This window comes from Mytilus trossulus, chromosome 9, assembly GCF_036588685.1.
Source record: "Mytilus trossulus isolate FHL-02 chromosome 9, PNRI_Mtr1.1.1.hap1, whole genome shotgun sequence".
Classification (NCBI taxonomy): Eukaryota; Metazoa; Mollusca; class Bivalvia; order Mytilida; family Mytilidae; genus Mytilus; species Mytilus trossulus.
The window spans coordinates 67222216-67245387 of record NC_086381.1 but is presented as its reverse complement, the minus strand read 5'-3'; the positions used below and the strand labels follow the sequence as shown (position 1 = coordinate 67245387).

At 31.3% G+C, this 23172-nt stretch overlaps 2 long non-coding RNA genes across 3 annotated transcripts; both read right to left on the bottom strand.

The window, feature by feature from the left end:
* Positions 1-2326: 2326 nt before the first annotated feature.
* LOC134683283 (uncharacterized) lies at positions 2327-4788 on the bottom strand. Its single transcript, XR_010100984.1, has 3 exons — positions 4719-4788; positions 4350-4411; positions 2327-3450 (listed from the first exon to the last, which is right to left on the bottom strand). It is a non-coding gene; the product is annotated as an uncharacterized LOC134683283 (long non-coding RNA).
* An 8529-nt stretch (positions 4789-13317) lies between these two features.
* On the bottom strand, positions 13318-22651 carry LOC134683282 (uncharacterized). 2 transcript variants are annotated; one of them, XR_010100983.1, is made up of 5 exons: positions 22567-22651; positions 18019-18309; positions 17676-17791; positions 14369-14389; positions 13318-13480 (listed from the first exon to the last, which is right to left on the bottom strand). It is a non-coding gene; the product is annotated as an uncharacterized LOC134683282 (long non-coding RNA). The 2 variants fall into 2 exon arrangements; XR_010100982.1 differs by lacking the exon at positions 14369-14389.
* Positions 22652-23172: the final 521 nt, after the last annotated feature.

Sequence of the window (23172 nt, the reverse complement as noted above, 5' to 3'; positions counted from 1 at the left end):
CTAGTTTAAAAATTGTGTCCGGTGACCCCACCAACTAACCAAGATGGCCACCATGGCTATAAATAGAACATAGGGGTAAAATGCAGTTTTTGGCTTATAACTCAAAAACCAAAGCATTTAGGGCAAATCTGACATGGGGTAATATTGTTAATCAGGTTAAGATCTATCTGCCCTGAAATTTTAAGATGAATCTGACATTCCGTTGTTAGGTTGCTGCCCCTGAATTAGTAATTTTAAGGAAATTTTGTTGTTTTTGGTTATTATCTTGAATATTATTTTAGATAGAGATAAACTGTAAAAAGCAATAATGTTCAGCAAAGTAAGATCTACAAATAAGTCAACATGACCAAAATGATCAGTTGACCACTTTAGGAGTTATTGCCCTTTATAGTCAATTTTTAACCATTTTTCGTAAATCTTAGTAATCTTTTAGAAAAATCTTCTCCTCTGAAACTGCTGGGCCAAATTATTTGAAACTTGGCCACAATCATAATTGGGGTATCTAGTTTAAAAATTGTGTCCGGTGACCCCGCCAACTAACCAAGATGACCACCATGGCTATAAATAGAACATAGGGGTAAAATGCAGTTTTTGGCTTATAACTCAAAAACCAAAGCATTTAGAGCAAATCTGACGTGGGTAAAATTGTTAATCAGGTGAAGATCTATCTGCCCTGAAATTTTCAGATGAATTGGACAACCTGTTTTTGGGTTGCGGCCCCTAAATTGGTAATTTTAAGGAAATTTTGCTGTTTTTGGTTATTATATTGAATATTATTATAGATATAGGTAAACTGTAAACAGCAATAATGTTCAGCAAGGTCAGATTTACAAATAAGTCAACATGACCAAAATGGTCAGTTGACCTCTTTAGGAGTTATTGCCCTTTAAAGTCAATTTTTAACCATTTTTCGTAAATTTTAAATATCTTTTACTAAAATCCTCTCCTCTGAAACTGCTGTGACAAATTGATCCAAACTTGGCCACAATCATCTTTGGGGTTTCTTGTTTAAAAAATGTGTCCGGTGACCTGGCCATCAAACCAAGATGGCCGCCACGGCTAAAAATAGAACATAGGTGTAAAATGCAGTTTTTGGCTTATAACTCAAAAACCAAATAATTTAGAGAAAATCTGACATGAAGTAAAATTGTTAATCAGGTCAAGATCTATCTTCCCTGAAATTTTCAGATGAATTGGACAACCTATTTTTGGGTTGCGGCCCCTGAATTGGTAATTTTAAGGAAATTTTGCTGTTTTTGGTTATTATATTGAATATTATTATAGATATAGGTAAACTGTAAACAGCAATAATGTTCAGCAAAGTAAGATCTACAAATAAGTCAACATGAACGAAATGGTCAATTGACCCCTGTAGGAGTTATTGACCTTTGTAGTCAATTTTCAATCTGCTTCCTTTGTTTAATATTCACATAGACCAAGGTGAGCGACATAGGCTCTTTAGAGCCTCTAGTTCTGATTTCTTACTTCAAGTACCAATAGTATAAAATCCACATATTTTGTAAAGATTGAAAAACAAACAAAAGTAGTCAAGGTTTATGATTTGAATTCTGCACTCAACTAATTTGAATAATGAAAATGAGTTGTCTCCCATTGAATGAACAAATTTTGCTGTTAATTGTGCTAGTCTCCCCTTGAAAGTTAATTCCTATCTTAGAATTTACCCCTGCAATTGTAATAGAAATTCTTGTTAATGTACAATCAAGGGGTACAATCAAAATTACGTGATGGATATACACACACCGGAAGTTACAGTCGAACTCGCCGCTTGAAAGGTTAGTAGTTGCATTTTCTTGTTTATATCAATTAAATTTTGATTAATAAGTTGGCACACCGAATGTCGGATAGTATGTAGTTTTAAAATACACAATTGTTTTTGCTAGAAAGCGTGTAGTTATTGAAAACACTTCGACACAGTTCCAAATTTTCAACGAATTTTTGTGTCGAAGTGTTAGCATTAACTGCACGATTTCCAGCAATGATAATTGTGTATTTCAAAACTAGATAGTATCCGACATTCCGTGCAGTACCTTATTTATTACATTTTATTGATATAAACAAGTAAATACGACTACTTACCTTTCAAGCGGTCTGCTCGACTGTTACTTCCGGTGTGTGTATATCCATCACGTGATTTTGATTGTACCCCTTGACAATGGTATCCCAAAATATTAAACTGGTAAATAAATTATTGAAAGATGTTTTTCATGCAGAAAATAAGGATCAATATGTACATTTAACAAATATTTCTAGAAAATGTATAGAAATTGTTTGACTTCAATAAACTTGCCTTCTCAATTTCATGGTAAAGCCTCGGACTTGGTTGAAAATTTTATTGACCATCTTCCTTAGAGCTGCTCTCCTGGCTGCCAGAGTGGCTGTCATCATTATCTTAATTGCAATCTTTTCGTTTTTTGGTCCATTATTTATAGAAATAAATAAAAAAAATATCAGATGCACTCTCAATTAATCATGTATCTTGAAAATTTCACCAAATCAATTCTACCGATAGTGTCCCATAATTTCTCCCACCCTTAAATCTATTATCTGGAGCTCTGTTTACATTTTTTTTTATTTACAGAACTCTGAATAATAGTCATTGTTAGCTAGTATACATCTGATATTAAACAAAAAACTTATACATATGAATATTTAAGTAAAATAATAAATTTAAAAGAATGAGGAGTTAAACAGGGGAATAATTTATTACCTCCCTTTGCCAAAAATTTCACCTGTTTAGACTCCACATCATTGCTATATCTAACAAAAATACAAGATGGTATAGCTATAATAAATAATAAATAATTTGATATAAATTATTTAAATAATTAACAAAAATATTTAGTACATCATTGTTCACCTAGGTGGTTCACTTCCATTACTCCGATTTTCACAACCAATTGAAAAAATGGACACCAAGATATATAACAAATCTTGCTTATTGTGGCATTTAACACTAAAAATCTGAATTAATCTTTTCTCACCAAGATGTGTTTTTTTTTCTATGCTTCTTGTGAAATAATCTTTTTTATAGCTAAAAACACTGCAAAAAATAACAAACTAATGAAGAAAAAAAGAGATACATCCAACAAATCAGAAAACCAAAATGTACATTTTAACAAAATAACATTATTTTTCTTTTTTTTTTTAGATTCTCCATTTTTAACCTTCTGGAAATGTTTGATAACACATTGACCATAATTAAGATGTCAAGAGTAGGTCTAAAAGTAAAATCGGAAAATTATGAAGTATCAATTTAGCCAACAACTTCCAGCTTTGTTGAAAATGGAGAATCTTTACAATTTTTAAATATTTTTTTTGGTAAAAAAATATGAACATTTTTTAAAACATACACAAAAATAGTCTGAATTACATTCTTTTTGGTTTCAGTTGTATTGCACAATAATTTCCTGCAGCCACAGTTGAAGTCACCTGAAAAAGAAATATACATTCTAATATCTTTCAGAACAATATTCAATGCAAAGGAATAAGTAACTAGTTAATAAATGCACTTATGATGCATAGAAAAATAGAACATTGCTTTTACTTTGCTTTGAAGTGATTCTGTAGACTGAATTTACAAACAACCAGTCTTCAGTAGCAAACAAGGGATGACAAGTAGTTGGTTGTTGTTCGACGTATTTATAGATTATCGTTGAGATGACCAATGATAATCTGTTTATCGCTATTTTACCTATGACGACCTTGTCAATTTCAATGTCAATTTTGTTAGCAACGCCACATGGTCTCCTTAGTTTCTAGTGATAATTTTTCCATCTCAAGCAAGAAGCATGATATGAAAATTATCACAAAAAAGATCAAAGGAAAAATGCACAAAATAGCGATAATTGTTATTATTTCATGGTTTCATTATAAATCAAGCTGTTGGTTTTCTTGTTTGAATTGTTCCACATTTTGCCATGTTTCTAACTTTTAAAGTTAACTGTAAGGTATATGTTTGGCTCATTGTTGAAGGCCATAGTGACCATTTGTTGCTTACATATCATTTGGTCTCTGGGAGATAGTTGTTTCAGTGGCAATCATACCACATGATGGTCCACATCCCATTCATTATACAATGTATATGCGGGAACAATTTTAGAAAACTTACAGATAGTAAGATTTTCTAAGTAACTGAATAATTTTTTTATTTCCTTTATTTATCTTGATACCTCCCTTTAGATTATATCACAGTTATAGCTCAAGAAAAATTAAAGTTTACTACGTCTCAAGATCTGCATAATTAAAATATAATACTTCTTTGCATAACATTCTAGGGTATTTACATGTTCTTGGCTAAATGACTCATTAATTTATGTATTGGTTCTTACCATATTAGTCAGCTCCAATGGCCATTCTCAGCCTCAATCCTTACAGACAAGCTGATGCTAATCTGAAATATAAAGTGTTAAGTCTTACAAGAATGGTTTCAAAAGATCACTGTTACCATATGAAATTAAAAAAGAAATAGGTTATATATGTGTAATAGAGGCTGAGAACATATATTAACTAGATAGCAATCCAACAAACTAAATTATTAGGTTCGATATTCAAAATTACGTTATGTTTGTACTGATAAAAAAAAAAATGCGTAAACTAGAAACCAAACTCTAAGAAACTTTCAAGCCTGAACCACATAAAATTTAAAAAGAATATTTATAAAACATTTATTTTATTCGAAACTGTATACTGGCACCTACCTATATACTAGCTGTATAAGACCTCCAAGTCTTATTCCCACACCATGAAAAAATCTCACAAAAAAACCCTGAAATATATGAAAATTAATAATTTATATACTTTATATTTCAATTTCCCTGACATTTACCAAACATTATTCCAATTTCTTACTATAACATAAATAACTGTAAAATCAATATAAAAGATTAAAATCAAAAACAGTAAGTCTAAAGTTTATTGATTGAATTTTCAACTCCACAAAAATAATAATTTAAATATATTCCATTGTTTATAAAGGTAAATTATGAGTTATCTCCCATTGAATGGCAAAAATAACATTTTACATTAGCAACATCAACTCTATCATATGCCCTTAATATACAATTTTTATCAAATTACTGATTGTATAGAAAATGTTTGGCTTAATTAAACTTGCCTTCTTATTTTCTTGGTGAAGCCTCAGACTTGGTTGAAGATTTATGTAACCATCTTCCTTGGAGCTGCTGCCATGGCTACTTTTCATGCTTTTCAACATAATTCTTTGTGATAACCAGTTCACTGAATCCATTTTAATATTCCAATGTCCTTTCCGTTGTATATAATCCAATATACAATTGTCCAAAGAATGTTCCAAAGCATCTCACAATATTTTCTTTTTACATTCATGGCAGCATGGAAGTAATTCTCAACATCAAAAATAATTGTTTGAACTCATACATAAAACAGTAAAATTATCAGATGTGCTTTTATACATGTAACTTGAATTTTGAAAATTGACCAAATGTTTTTTTTTAAATACCCACAATTTCTCTTTCCATTTTTATTTAGAACTATGTTTACATTTTTTTTATTTACATAGCTCAAATTATTGCTCTTATATTAGTTAGCAGACATCTGATATGTAAATACCTAAAAAAAGAGGTTATAAAAAAAGAACAGAATATTTATTGGCTAACACCTATAAATCACAAACATTTTTTTAATATTTTGGAGCATAGTTTAATAAAATTTCCCTTGTTTTAAGTTTCTCTTCACACACATAATAAGTATGAAAATAATTCTACAAAAATTGATCATAGCCTGAAGTAGCTCAGTTGTGCAAGTTCATATTTTCCATCAACAAAGGAGAATGGTCTTTACTGAAATTTAAATATATGGAAATATAAAAGGTCAAACATTTGTGATGACGATTAACCTTAATCAATTTGCATGCTCATCATGTGAGTTCTAAACAAAAATTGTTACATTCTTACAAAGGTTTAAATAAAAATCTCCTAATTCAAGAATAGAAAAAATTATAACTGCAGGAGTTGATTACACAAACGAGTACTGTCTGTAAATTTTAATAAAATTTCACAAATTTCGGGAAAATGGGGGGAAATTTCTAAACCAGTTTCATACTAGGAATAACACAACTTCAACTTGAGTGCAATCTTCCTTTGAAGTTTCAATGGTAAAAGAAACGCTGATAATATAAAATACAAATATAATACAAAATAGTGGTATGTTGTAAGAAATCTTTACATTTAGGATAAAATTTAGGATGAAATATTGTAAACTCAAAAAATCCTGTTTCTTTAAATTAAAAAATAATTGTCCAAATTCAAATTCCATGTAATAAAATCATTAAACTAGAATAGTTGAAGGAAATAGTTTCAAAAATTTACAATTCAAAAGTAACATTTTTGTTCCCAAATTAAGTTTGATACATGAACCATATTAATCGGTGATGTCAAAATTTGTTTTTCATAAGAATGCTTCCAAAAAACTTAAGAGAAGAGAAATCACTGATATCTTGACATTAATAGAGATGGACTGACACAAGGTAAACTTTGGGAATGACTGGTTCCTTAAATGGAGGAAAACGGTCAGAACTAGCTCCTGTCAATACACAAGACAGGAAACACCTCTTTTCTGCCATTTGGAAACAAATCCCATGTAATAACGTAAATAGTTTTTTCCATCTTCAAATGATAAAAAAGCAATTATTCTCCCCCAGGGGTGGTTCCAGCCATTTTTAAAGAGATGGGCTCCCACCCAGGATAAAAGGCAGGGTTCAAACTAGGTTCTGTTCTCATTTAATTGCAACCAAAAAATTTGTACAGGTTCTGCAGATCCCAGTGTCTCGCTTACTTTTGCTGTTAATCCCAGGCTCAACAAAATGAGGGGGGGGGGGGGGGAATATCAATAAAAATATTCCTCTCAGACTATCATTTGATTGTAAGAAGCTTCTGTCCAAGTTTGGTAAAAATCAAGAATAGTTTATGAATCTAATAATTAATTGTTTTAAAAACTTTAACTTCAGAATATAAGGTTAACTAAGTCCATTAATAAGCAAAATACGGAAAAACAGGAAATAAGTTTTAACTATTTTTTGTCTAGATACTAGCTTTTGATCATAAACAAGCTTCTGTCTAAGTTTGTTACAAATCCAGAATATTTGAAGAAAGTTATTAAAATTTTAAAAACTTTAGTGAATGTATTGTATCCTGGCATTTATAAGTAGAATATGGAAAAATTAATTTGTTTCATTTACAAAATTTACTTCTGGGTACTATCTTATGATCATATACAAGCTTCGGTGGAAGTTTTAGAAATCCAGAATAGTTTTAGAAAGTTATAAAAATTTCAAAAAACTTAAACTAAAGAGTGAATTTTTGTGATCGCCAATGATGACACTGCTGACAGAATGTAGGATGGCTAAGTCTCATGTTTTTTTCAATTAAAGTTGAAGGCTCAACAAAAAGTATTAATGGTTTAAAAAGAATGTTAAATAAAATTTGTTGAATAGTGTTTAATCAAATTTTGCAGAGGTACATGCTTCCAATTGGCTTCCCTCAGAGTTACATGCCTCTAATTGGGACCGCGCTGCCAGGGGTACTGCTTCTAATTAGCTTTAGCAGACAGAGGTATATATGTACTGCTTCAAATCAGCTTCGCAACAAGACAGAGGGTATGTGCTCCCAATTAGCTTCACTAAGAGGTACATACTTCCAATTGGCTTCGCTCAGACAAATGTACTGCTTCCAGTGTCGAAATGGTACGGTATGCAAGTCTGTACTATATCCAGCCTAGTAAATGGTACATAATTGCAAGTCAAATGTCGTCCAAATATACAAAAACATATTTTATTTAACATTCTTGATCTAGTTTATTTTCGCATCTACCTTCACTCTCCTATTTATAATTTATCCTGATGGTGACATTGTGAAATGCAAATTATCATTACAGGATTCTGCAGTTCCCTATAGTTTCAATCCTGATGAAGGTGCCATAGGATCCAAAATATGGATATCTCATCAAATTCACTTCAGCAATCCCTTAATTTTTTTTATTATCTTTTGATTAAAAGAAGCATGTCCTAGTTCTGTCAAAGTTTGGTATTAAATCCAGAATAGTTTATGAATTTAATAAATATTTTAAAAACTTTAACAGCAGACTGAATGTTATGTTAACTTGAAGAAAAACTAAGTCAGTTATAAGTGAAAAATACAGAAAAATGGAATTTTATTTTTACAAAATTTACTTCTGGGTACATGTACTATCTTATCATCATAAACAAGCTTTGGTCCAAGCTTGGTACAAATCCAGGAGAGTTTAAGAAAGTTATCAAAGTTTTTAAAACTTTAACCACAGAGTGAATGTAATATTTCCCAGGAGAAAAACTAAGTCCAGTTACAAGTAAAATACGAAGAAATGGAATTTTATTTTTACAATATTTACTTCTGAATACTATCTTATGATCATTTACGAACTTCTGTCCAAGTGTGGTATAAATCCAGGATAGTTTAAGAAAGCTATTAAAATTTTAAAAACGTTAACCACAGAGTGAATATTTGTGGACGATGCCAATGACGGAATGTAGGATCGCTATGTGTCACTTTTTCAACTTAAGTCAAAGGCTCGACAAAAGGAGGATCCAACCTCTCCAGAACTCCCACCCTCTGAATCTACCACTGCCCCTAAAGTATGGTACATGATCTAATTTGAACCTGCTTAGTTATAAGAAAGAAGATGAGGTATGATTGCCAATGAGACAACTATCCACTATCCACTAAAGACCAAAATGACACAAACATTAACAATTATAATATGTTTAAAGTGAATGTTGTATGCAATTTTTAAAAGAAATATAAGGGGAATTTCGAAAAGAAATGTCAAAATCTTGATGATGAGTAATTGTTAAATGTGACGAAAAAGTTAAAATTAAAAATAGTTGTTAATTATGTACTGATAATTATAAACCAAATAGTTATACCAAACATTTTTAAGAATTACACTGATTTTAGAAAAATATGATGCCGAATGGACAAATGTCATTTTTAGAAATTTCTTAATTAAATTAAATTTGAAACAAGTTATCTCCCTTGCTTAAAAGTAAAAGTTTTCAGCTGTGTAAAGACAAAGCAAAGAAACAAACAACTATTTCACTTAAATACAACATTTGAGGCTAATTGATGAAACTTGATTACAAATATTTTTCAAGCAAAATGTGAATACTGTGGATTCCTTATTATTGACAGTTTTTTTTATTATCATTATTCATGTGAATGACAAATTTTAGGTTTTCACAAAATTATTTTTTGGGGAATTTGTATGGAGAATTTGTAAAATGTCTGAATGAAAGCATATTATTGGGGGTTAGAGTTAAAAATGAACCCAAGAATGATATATTTGAAGCAAAATAATTAGATACTTCTGTTTAATACTAGGGATTTTTATCTAAATAACTCTGGGAAATGATGATAGTTTCAGATAAATAAGAATGAAGGTTTAAGGGGGGTATTTGAAATGATTTAAATACTTGTTCTTCCCACTTGGTCAAAGCATGGAAGTATTATATAATACTTCCATGGTCAAAGCATTAAGTGAATTTAATTTAAAAGGTAGATTATAATTTTGAAATGTTACTTTTACTTCACCATTATCTTGTTAGCAATCAGTGCTTTTAAGAAACAGATACCCTGAAATAATTTTGATGACGCTTAATTATATAACATTTTGGATAATTTTTCACAATAAGGTACTAGTATTTGAATTCAATCTAAGATACAAATATATTTTTAATATTTTGGTTTCCAATACATCATAATATGTCAAATATAATTTAGAATTTGATTAAAGACCTTTGTTTTTGACATTGTTTCGAAAATTATAAAACTTTTTTACAGATTTAAGCTCAAAATTATAATATTTTTAATACTTAAATTACCAAACAAATATCAAATATTTTCATTTCAGAATTACATATAAAGATTCCCTCAAAAGCAGAACACCATATCCTGAACACTTGAAAACCATGACACCATTCAAAGAACCAATGAAAAAACAAAAGAAACAACCAGACCCTAGCAACTGCAAGCTACTCCAAAGAGAAACTATGTTAGTAATAGATAAGAAACGCAGCGCTCTGAGCTCAATGTATTTCTGAAATGGTCATTTGATATTTGCTTAGTCTTCAAAAAAAAAATCAAGATGAACATTAATGTTCAGCTATGAAACTTTAAATGCAGATGACAAACTTTAATTTAGTTTCAAGTACAAATGTACTGTTATTCTCCAATTTGACAATCAAGATGTATTGAAAACAGTAAAATATTTAGGGAAGTTGTTAAATTACAAAACTGAAATTTCAGTTTTATCATTTAAACGAGTGTATCACCAAAAACTGCATGAATTGTTTTGAAAATTTCAACCACCCGAAAGCACTAACAATGCAAACAAGACAATGTTTAAAAATGTTTTATAAATATCTGTTGATCATTTGATCCAAGGACCTTAAACTGTTTTACAACCTTATAAACCTCATCCTAAGTTATTTCAACTATCACCCTTTCTGCATTGATCAATTTGATAAAGAAATTAAATAAATGGGCGTTCCACTCTGGGTTAATCTCCAACCTCTTTTTTAGCTTCAAATGTTGTTGCATATATAAGTATGGAGATTTGTCACATTGGCACTCATACCACATCTTCCTATATATATCAATTTAACTATTGAAATTGATGGGCAAACCATTTTGCTGCATTTCAGAAGAAAATCTTGTTCAATGGTTAAATAGTGTTGTAATCAAATTAAATCAATTTTCTTCCACGGTTTTATCATTTAATATCCAGTTTTTAATGTATATTATAATTTGTATGCCTGAATCTTTTTTTTTAGTTTTTTTCGGTCAAATTTCTAACTTGGTTGTTCACATGAAATGCTTAATAAAAATCTCTGTCATTTATGTATTCAAGCTGAATATGTTCTCAAAAAAATACTTTTTGGTAATTTTTAAATATGAAATGAAAATTATTCCAGAATCCACCGACAAGAATCAAATAAGTACCACTTGTATTTATATCAGCATATTTATCTCAATATTTTTAAATTATGAGAAGGTGTCCATGGCTTTAATTAATCAAATTATTATTTGGCTACAGTTATAAATTATTGGATGAAAACTTTTACAACAACAAAAAATTGCTCAACATAATCTTCCAGAATCGTTGATGGTGAATGTTTGGGATAATCATAATTTTTTTTTTTTATTATTATCAACTAATTTCAGAAATTCAAAATCTTATTCAATTAATCTGAACCAAACCATATTTTCCCCAATTACTAAATACTTTGCAGACATATCTTAATTTTCAAGCAGTTTTTTACCACTTCCCAAGGGTAAAATATACATGAATTTGATCTTGGCATAGTGTACCTGAATTTTACTTCACAAATTTAGAGCAAAATTGCATCATTTGTTGAAATACCATATCGTATTGATACCCTTATTTTATACAACTTGCCTCCCCTTCTAATTTAGTGAATTTTTATTTCGCTACTCAGTGGCAGAATCCAGAACTTTTCATGAGGGGGCCCCCTCTAGTCATACTACAGTGATTCCTTATATAATCAACCAAAAGGAGTATGTTCAATAAGGTCCTAAAATGGCCCCCTTTTTAGCGTAAATTTCAAATTCAGATTAATCGACCAATATCACGATAAATTACAGCTAATCCATTGACTAGCTAGGATATACACCATTTTGTTGGAAATTTTACGTTTCTGCGTTTCATTATGACGTCACAAGTTGAACTCATTGATTTTCACGAAAAAATCAATGAAAATGGGTAAATTTCCATAGATTATTGGACAGGAAATATAGAGCGCATACGTCGACAACAAAGATCTTTTAAAATAATGTTTGTGAAGACATTTCACACGTCTTATTTGAATCTTAAGCTTGTCAACGCCTGCGCTCTGTTTCCTGGTCCTTCATTTGGTTGCAATCTGGCTTATTTTGACAAATTTCACCAAAATCCCTTATTTTGACCTTTTTGGGATGTAAAAATTAACGTGTTAGAAGTAAACTTTGACAAAAACAGTTCTGTGTAACTTTCTAACATGTCTTTAAGGCAACTTGAAACAGTTATTGTCTTGTTACTATGAACTTTATAATTGGGGCCAAATATGGCTCTTACCGAACTTACTCCTTTACCCACAAAAGGGGGGGGGGGGGGCAAGGCTCCCTGGATCCACCTATGCTACTGTCATTCAAGATATCAGTGTTTTCATGTAAACCCGAATCATAATTTGTCATTTTACCTTATATTTTCTGTAAAAAAAAATACATTATTATATTCTGGAACAGTTCAATTGTAAAAACTCTTAGAAGCATATCTTAATTTTCTAAAAAAAAAATATAGAATTTTTTTATTTGTAATCTTTTATTTAACACATTTATTAATTTGGTTATGCATGAAAAAGGTTTGAACATTTATTTTCATATTCGTTGATTAAAGTAAATTAACATTTCCAATAAAAAAAAAATTATTCAAGAAATTATTTACTAATTATTTTTGATAGTCCAATGGAATTTTCAAAAAATTTCAATATGTAAAACATTTTGAAGAAAGAGATGAAAACCACATAAAAATTTCATGTTGCATTTTGACAATTTTTGATAGAATAAATGCAGCACAGAATGAAAAAAAACCATTTTACTTACACAAGTAGTAGATAAGTTAACATATCAAATACTTGCTAACATTCTGTGGTGTCTGAGATCACCCTTTTTTTTGTTTTTGTTTTGGTTGGTGCTTGGTGTCAGATCATTCCTGGTCTTTGGTAAGGTTGTTGTGCCTGAAAGCATCCCTGATCTTTGGAAAGGTTGGTGCATGGTGTCTGAGATCATCCCTGGCTATTTAGTTTAGTTGGTTGCATGGTGCCTGAAAACCTCTTAGGTCTTTGGTTGGGTTGGTGCTTTTTGCCCTAGTTCATGTCTGTTCTTTGTTTTGGTTGGTGCTCAGTGCTGGAGATCATACCTGGTCTTTGGTTGAATTGGTGCTTGAGAATCTCTCAGGTCTTTGAATGGGTTGTTGCTGTATAATATTTTGTTGTCAGTGTAGACAATTTTCCGTCCCTTTTTTTGGTTATGTGTTGTCTTTTTTCACCACATGGTTTGAGATTGTACCTCTTGTTGATCAAAATATCTGACTGTTTTGTTTGAATTTTGAGGATAGTAGTAAAAATACTATTAGAGATATGCTATTCCCAGATGTTCCAGGACATGGATACCTTCATGATTACACTGTGTGTGCTGCTTCCTTGAAAAAAGGTGAAAACAAGATGTCTCATGTTAAATTTTGTGAGGTAGGATATTTCTCGTGTTCCAGGGTGTTCTCAAATTACACCAGTTAATACTTCTGATTGATTTGTTCTGTGGTTTTACCTCATTGACAAAAATACACAGAGACAAAAATAATAAATACTGCATACCTATACATCTTCGTAAGAACTCTGAAATAGATATGAAGAAGAAAGATTAGTTATTTGCACTTCCATAAAAGAAATCTACATGCCACTCTTCTTCTGTCACAACATAGCCAAACTCTAGGGTGTATGACTGAGGTTGCATCTACAACAAAAACAAATTTGTAAATTATTAGTGTTTGAGAATGTTGGTGCCACTTCCATCAAATGAGTCCATGACTGAAACATCCTCTCTGCTGCATCTGCAAAAACAAATCTGTAGTGTCGTGGAGAACGTTGTTGTCACTTTCATCAAACGGGCCCTTTAACAAGCTCATGGTAGAGTGATCTTGTTACTATTGTATAGTGCTGCGGAAACTCTGCGCTACCCTCCCTGGCCTAGTACAACGGAGTCTATCCAACGTCTATGACTGTAACATCCCACTGCTGCAATCTGCGAAAAACAAAATAATAGAATTAATAATCTGTTGTTGAACTCTGAAATGAAATAAAAATACATATACAACATTACACATATAAGAAAAAAATCAATTAAACTTTATTTTATTTTCTTTGAGGTAAATTTAAAAAATTAAATACATATTTTTTTAATTTAACTTTGGTATCTTCCTTTTTTTATGTAGCTCTTGTTGACCATTATACCAGACTGTTTTAACTATTAGAGGTTTTGTATTTCTAGAAGTTCAAGGACATGCATACATTCTTGACTACACTGTGTGCTGCTTCAATGAAAAAAGGTGAAAAATAAGATGTCGTGTTAAATTTTTATGAGGTAGGATATTTTTTGTGTTCCAGAGTGTTCTCTCTCAAATTACACTAGTCAAACTTTTTACTTCTGATCGATGTACTGTTCTTTGGGTTTTAACTCATTGACAAAAATACACCAAAAGACAAAAAATAATAAATATTTTATACCTATGCATCTTTGTAAGAACTCTGAAATGGATATAAGAAGAAAGATTAGTAATTTGTCACTTCCATAAAAATGGACATACAGAAGTCTATATGCCACTCTTCTTCTGTCACAACATAGCCAAACTCTAGGGTGTATGACTGAGGTTGCATCTACAACAAAAACAAATTTGTAAATTATTAGTGTTTGAGAATGTTGGTGCCACTTCCATCAAATGAGTCCATGACTGAAACATCCTCTGCTGCATCTGCAAAAACAAATCTGTAGTGTCGTGGAGAACGTTGGTGTCACTTTCATCAAACGGGCCCTTTAACAAGCTCATGGTAGAGTGATCTTGTTACTATTGTATAGTGCTGCGGAAACTCTGCGCTACCCTCCCTGGCCTAGTACAACGGAGTCTATCCAACGTCTATGACTGTAACATCCCACTGCTGCAATCTGCAAAAATCAAAATTATAGAATTAATAATCTGTTGTTGAACTCTGAAATGAAATATAAATACATATACAACATTACACATATAAGAATAAAATCAATTAAACTTTATTTTCTTTCCTTTGAAGTATATTTCAAAATTAAATATTTCTTTTTTAATTTAACTTTTACTTTATTTTCCCACAAAATTTAGCTTTGTAAATGTTGTAAAAATACACAAATTATTAGTCTGTTTCTTTTGTTACCTTTTCTGAAGTTGGACACAGACTTCTTTTTAATGAGTTTTACGGTGCAAATTGCTGTGTTTGTTTTTTCTAAATTGGCTCATAGAGGTATAAGTGTGGGTTGAGATCTCTCAAAACATGTTTAACCTACTGCATTTTTGCACCTGTCCCTTGTTAGAAGCCTCTGGACCTTGTTAGTCTCGTAGGTTTTTTAATTTCAGTTCATTTTAATATATGTTTGAGTTTAGTATGACATCCACTTTCACTGACCTAGTGAACATTTTTGTGTAGGGGTCAGCTGAAGCCTGCCTCCAGATGCTGGATTTTCTTGCTGAGTTGAAGAGTCATTAGTTGATTCGGCTGTTTTTGCTCTTTGGTTGGGTTGTTGTCTCAGACATAATTCTTTTGTATAAGATTTGTACTTTGCAAATAATTGCACTCAAGTGAGTAAAAAATTGAAGCAAAAACATTTGAGTTTTACCACTGAAATAATATTTTTTGTTGGCAAAACCATTTTATTTTGACATTCTGTTCTTTTTATTATCTGACCAAGCTGAGCAACCATCTACTACAATGGTTCTTATTAAATATTGCATGCATACAGACCAAAATGAGGTTGAATTGTGGTTTTGGAAAAAAATATGAAATCAGCAATGCTTTTCAGATCATTTTTACCAATTTAACTATAAAAATGACTGTTAATAATTACAAGTCATTTCTTCATTATTCCACTTTTATTAATATTTATAAAAAAAACAAAGTGCTGTTATTGTTTATCTAAATCATTGCAAATGCCTCTTTAAGTGATAAATTATCTAAATGTATTTTTTTTTAAGCAGAAGGTGGCTAAAATACACAAGATAATGATAATTAAGTAATTTTTATAACAATTTGAAGCTCCTACCTAAGCTTAGGAATTTGATGGTTTCTTTAATGTTTTTTGAGTGAAAGTGACAAGCTCCAGCCATTTTAAAAAGGGGGGTTCCCAACCCAGAGTAAAGGGGGGAGGGGTGGGGGAGTCAAACTATATGCTCCCATTCAAATGCATTGATAGGCCCCAAAAAAGGGGGTTCCCAACCCAGATTAAAAGGGGGGGTCCAACTATATGCTCCCATTCAAATGCATTGATGGGCCAAAAAAAAAGGGGGTTCCAAATTCCAGACCCCCCCTCCCCCACCCCTGGATTCACCACTGAGCTCATTGTTTAAAAGGCATATTCTATTGTGCAAACCATAAGCCTTGCTATCAACAATAAATTTGGTGAAAACTTTATCAAAAATGAAAGTCAAATCTTCTTATCACTAAAAAAAGGTTATATTGCCTTTTGTTCAAACTCATTTACACTCTGATGAAACTAAAAAAAAAATCAGTCAAAGTCAATCAAATGTTTAGCATTGACAATGCATATAACATTTCAATGGAACTAACGTACATAAGGTTCTTTGTGACTCAAGAGGTGAAAGCCCATAAAACTACTAACAATGACGAAATGCTTTCCATGTCTCCAACAAAGTTGTCACTAGTACCATTCAACTTCAATCAACATTGTGTTTGTCTTAGTCAAAGTCAAAGTGCAGTGCTAGTGAAATTGTCTTAACAGAGTAGAAATGAGTAAAAAATGTTTTTGAAGATACTTGAACATTTATAAAATTATATTTATTTCAAGATGTAGGACACACGTTTGGACATTTTAGTGTGCTGATTATGGTCTCCATGCTGTGGTATTTTGTTAGAAGAATGGCATCCTACATCTTAGTCTTGGAATTTATTTTGAAAAATGAAGAAAAAAATCTTTTGTTGATTGTAAGCATGGCAAAAGGCAAAACAATTTCTGTATTTCTTTTATCTTAGTTATCAATTATATATGTGAGGGGGATAGGACCTATATTGGGACTCAGGAATCTGGTATTTTAAAGCGCAGGATTTAGGGATTGACCCCTTCAGGATAAAGTATTTTTTTTTTTAATTTCTTGATGTCAGGATCTAAATTTATTTAAATTTCGGGAGCTCAGGATTTTGTGTTTTTAAGCCCGGGATTTCGGGATCAGGACCCCTCTTTAAGTTTTCAGAATTATTCCATGTGGTCAGAGTTATCTCCCATTGATCAAACAACTCCATATTTACTTACATTGTTAAATTTTGAAAAATGACCAGAGCAACTGAATTAATTCTAAAGACCATTCAGGTAGTGGCCATTTTCCTCAATGATAAGAGTGACATTTTTCTCTTGTTGGGGAGTCAAGATTTCCATTATTTTTTTAAACCATAAATTGGCTTATTTAAAATTTGAAACCCCTCAATTTGAGAAGTTTTCTGTATGAAATTTTGTCCTTAAATGGTTAGGCATTGCACAAAACAGGCTCAAGCTTTATTTAATAAAAAAATTTCACCCTGCAACATGCTCATGTGCTTAGGTCAGATATTTGTGTGTATGTAAGTTATTTGTCAGTCTGTTCATTTTATTCACAAATATTTTAGACTTTGGATGATTTACAAGTTCACGTATTGTATAAACATCAGACTATAGTTGAAACCTCTAGATGGTTTTGGTTATTTATTTTCCTTTGGTCACTGTCTTTTTGGTGTATACCCTTGATCCCCCATTTTCCATAATGATGCTTAATATTTAACCAACAATAAGAATACTCACCAAGTATAATTTAAGATGAGGTTCTTACCATACTCTTTGGTAACCCCAAATATACTTAATACATTGCTTACTCTTCAAGGTCATACCGTTCTTCTTTCTGCTCAGTTGTTTGGTCCCTACAAAATATCATTTTATTTTAATATATGAAAGGATTGAAACTCAAAACTGTATTGTTCATCTTTTTTTAATAAAATGTTTATTCAGTCACATGTTTTCCTTGGTACATCTCCTTTAATCAATGCCATATTTCACCTCATTTCTAATATATTTATTTCAAGAAAGATAAAATTAAACACCACTATTATCCTATAAAACAAACCTCAAAATTTTAACCAATACATACCTGAGTAATCATTTCCAATGCTGTAAAGCTTCATCATAAACTGATTGATGAAATGCAGCTGGCTGATTTTCTAATCATTGTAATGTTGACTATAGTCTGATTCTCTAATCATTGTAATGTTGACTCTAGTCTGATTTTCTAATCATTGTAATGTTCACTGTAGTCTGATTCTCTTATCATTGTTATGTTGACTATACAGTCTAGGTGTCTGTAAGTCTTCACATTTCTCTGGTTCAACAATTCATCAAAATAAGACTGTTGCATTTTGTGGATAATAGTCTTGTAAATTCTCTGAAAAACCAAATGTAATTAACTTTTATATAAAAAATGTATTCAGAAGGTATTGCCAACAAATTCAGTTGGTACACTGTCAGTCTCCTAGACATATACATGAATATTCCTATTCCTGTTGTTGTAGGTAGATACTATTTGGAAGCAATACCTGGTCAAGTTACATGGATCTTTCAACTTGAAATGCATGATATATTTGCCACAGGGGGTTATGCACCCACAATCAATCATGAATTTTACCATGGTTACAGAACTTATAGTTACAGTTCGATGATGTTTATACAAGAGTAAAAGCTTGAAAACATAACAACTCTAATAAATCAATAAACTTAAAGAAATGGGGTAAAGTCATCATATTGTAATTTCACATGCAACATGAAAATTAGTGAAATCATTCAATTCTCCAAAAGTAATTTTCTGGAACTTTTAAAATCTAAAATCCAACACAGATCACATTGAATCAATTAATTGCCTTAAAATTCTTTCAAACATATTTCATGTCCCCTAATATTCTAATGAAACAAGAATGTGTCCATAGTACACGGATGCCCCACTCACACTATAATTTTCCATGTTCAGTGGACCGTGTAATTGGGGTCAAAACTTTAATTTGAAATTAAAATTAATAAGATCATATCATAGGGAACATGTGTACTAAGTTTCAAGTAGATGTGACTTTAACTTCATCAAAAACTACCTTGACCAAAAACTTTAACCTGAACTTTGCACTTTCATTTTCTATGTTCAGTGGACCATGAAATTGGGATCAAAACTATAATTTGGCATTAAAATTAGAAAGATCATATCATAGGGAACATGTGTACTAAGTTTCAAGTAGATGTGACCTGAGACTACTATAACACAGAGATTGGTCACTTCCTGTACTGACCAGTCAAATCGTGATTATTTTTGTGTCATCGATAACATCTGAGTCACGTGACATGATGGGTTCGAGAAGATGGAAAAATCCGCCATCTTTGACTGCTGAAGAAAAATAATTATTTAGCGAATGTGTATGTTTAAAGAGGTTTATATTTCGGTAAGTGTGAATATAACATTGAGATAATCATTATTGTTTGCTTATAATCACTTTAAATAGAAAAAAAATGCAGTTATATACTTGAATTTACTGACTAAATCGGAAGGTAATCTCCATTTTTTACCAGTGTATGGGACTGGGTCAATGAGAAATTCGATCATCACTTATAGTTCAGATGAACAATCTGTTTCCTTGATATTTAAGTACAAGCCTTGGTTATAATCCTTTGTACTCGTGTAAAATTTGTAATTTTACGAAATACCGTTTTTTTGTGATCGTGACATTTCCGATTCATAATTAAGAATCACACGTGACAAGTTCGAGTGACAAGGTAAATAAACAACATGAGGTCTGATAACGAATGAAAGGTTCATTTATATTGTTAGTTTAAGAAATTCAGACTTATATTTGGATCTGTTAATAAAATAAAAGCAGTCTTTTAAAAGCAGGGAGAGGGTTGGGATCCTGCTATAAACATGTTTAACCCAGCCACATTATTTAAAACGCTGAAATGGAGGGGTCACTATGAAAACTTTTAAAATATAGAAAAATAAAGGTTGGCAGGTAGAACTTACATAAATGAAGAGATTAATGAAAAATGAAGAGATGGATGCCCTATTTATAAAATTCCAATGTCCCCAGTCGGCTCCAGAAGCGATGAAGCAGCGCATATATTTTGGGTAGGCAAATATCCACTTTTTGATATTGGAGAGCTCTGACGTCCTACGGCCCCAGCTTGTCTTGCAAAACAGCAGTCGGACGTCAGAGTAATCTCGGAGTAATTAATTATGTATGTGTCTGTCCTAGCTAAGTCAGGAGCCTGTAATTTAGTGGTTGTAGTTTGTTTATGTGTTACACATTTGTTTTTCGTTCATTTTTTTTTTACATAAATAAGGTTGTTCGTTTTCTCGTTTGAATTGTTTTACATTGTCTTATCGGGGCCTTTTTTAGCTGAATACGAGGCTGGGATACGAGGTATGGGCTTTGCTCATTGTTGAAAGCCGTACTGTGACCTATAGTTGTTAATTTCTGTGTCATTTTGGTCTTTTGTGAACAGTTGTCTCATTGGCAATCATACCCCATCTTCTTTTTAAATTATGAGATCTTATAATGATAAAGGTTCTATACATTTTCATTGATAATATATTCTTTATTGTAGGATTATCCCAGAAAGAAATCATGCATTGGATTTGGAAGAACGTTGAAGTCTACTGGACAAAGTGAAAAAAAATAATTATTATTTTAAAATTTCATTGTCATATTGTTATGCTTGTCTCAGTATATGGAGAAATAAAAATATTTATGAATTTTGATATACATGTTTATTTATATGTCGATGATTTCTACAACTGAATTGCAGAAATTTACATACATGCTTAGTCTGAATGACAGGTCAATTAAAAAACACACAAGTAACCACACATCTTGATATATTAAAGGGAAAGCGACTTTAAGCAATACATGTACTAATACTATTTAAAGAGGAGATGTTGGTATATTACAGTAGAGAAAACGAATAGTCTACATTAACAAAGCAATTTACCAAAAAATCAGATATGACAGACATGAACCACACCCAACCACTGAAATACAGTATGCTGACTTGAGACATAGGTGAAACAACACAATCAGAACTAACTTTAAACATGTTGAAAAATGTTTCATTGCGGGATCATCAGGCTGACTGTACATAAAATATTCATCATTGACAGATGAGTTGTGAATTGAATTTTAATTGACAGAAAGAGTGACATCATCATATACTATCATATTTTATAGTCTTGTTTAGATCTGACCCTGCTTCATCTTTATACATTCTGCAATGTTTTTGCTCACACATATAATTTGTATGATATTTTGATCATTTAGTCATGCAACCTGGAAGCTTTCTTCATATAGAAAATCTTGTGTCATTAAACCTGGAACTGCACTATACATTAAATGGTATATAACTAGATTTGTTACACCAAGAAATACAATTCACCAAAAATACTTCTTCAGTTGAGGCGTGGTAATATTTGGAAATTGTCAACGAAAACAATGTGATATTACAAATTTAATTGAGTTTTAGATACTTCATACAACCTCAATCACTAGGGTACAAAAAATTATAATGTACGCCATAATATCTCATAAAGGTTTTGTAAAAACGCAATAAACCCCATATTCGAGAAATATTTGCCACTGGTGCTCTCATGTAGCTTAGAAATTTGAAATTTGTTATAGTAGTCTCAGATGTGACTCAGTTTAACTTCATCAAAAACTACCTTGACCAAAAACTTTAACCTGAACTTTGCACTTTCATTTTCTATGTTCAGTGGACCATCGTAGGTGGGGCATAAAAATACCTAGGTCTTTGTCCAAGTAAAAATCAATTTAAACTGATTTGGCTTTTAATTCTAACCTATTGATCACACGACATATATCGGTTCAAATTCTAACCTTTTGATCACATGACCATATAGGTGTTACACAACAATCTACTCATTTCACACTTTAGTAACTGGCTGTGCAGAAAAATATCTACTGACAAAGGACATACTGCAAATAAATTATGTAACTGAACTTTACTCAGATCAATAACAAAAACGTGAAAAAAGTGTTAAAACAATTGAGATTAAACCATGTACATAATATTTATTACCACCAAAACGGCTGTAAGTAAATCGAGGATCAAGGACAATATAATGGAGAATCAAGTCTTCTACTTTTTGAATTATGGCTTTATCATCTTTATAAAATACAAATAGACTGCATCTACTATAAACTTGAAAACTGTAAACTTGAAATATAATTCCATGTATCAGTAAAATACGAAAAAGTTAAATAAATATTTTCAAATCTTTGCTATCGATAATTGAGCAAAAATATGCCATCTGCATTTTCAGTTGGTGCAACCTTTTCAAACATCACGATACTTGCTACAGCATCGACTCAGGCACTTGTTTTGTAGTAACCAGTGCATGCTCTAGTTAATTTTTTTTTTATTTATTCCGATGTCAATGAACACGATTGATTGTTGGTTACTTGGTGTCCAGTGGCAAATATTTCATGCATATTCAGGACGATCAATGAACACGAGCCAACTTATTAAATTTCATCAGATAGTCTTCTATATCATATCTTAATTTTTCGAAAAAGATTTCAAAAGTCGTATTTTGATCCATATTTTTAATAATGAAAATAATCTGGGAAAATACCAAGGGGTTAATATCTACCTTTGATTATGTGTGGTTTCACGAACAGTTCAAATCAAATCTTTTGCTTCTGTAAACTGCAGGTGTCCATCTTGTTCGTTTGAAGCCAAAGTGCTATTTGAAACACTTCGGCGGGAAGTTTTCCACTGGTCAACAATGAAGGGTCTAACAACTCCAAACCAATGAAAACTCACAAAATAAGACACACCCTCGGTATTAAAACTGCTCACAAAATTTATTTGACAACAGCTAGCCTTTTTTAACAATAAAATTTAGATCTCAAATCGAGCATAAAAAGGTGTGATAATACATTTGATATAAAAATGACTTGTAAAGATCTTTTTTATCCTAAAGACTCATGAAATTAAGAGACCGTGGCATTTTATACATAAACAGTTACAAATAATAAATAAGAAACAACACGAACTCCATTAAAAAAGTTACAATTAAATATGTATCATAATCTAGTTGTTCTTTATCACTTAGATCACATTTTTTTCCAGATCCATCAATAGAACAAACACTACCAGCTTCAATTGGCAACTTGTGACTTCCACATCTAAATTTATTAATAGTATACATCATTTCAGGTGGGGAAACAGAGAGATATTTCTCAAAACCAAATTC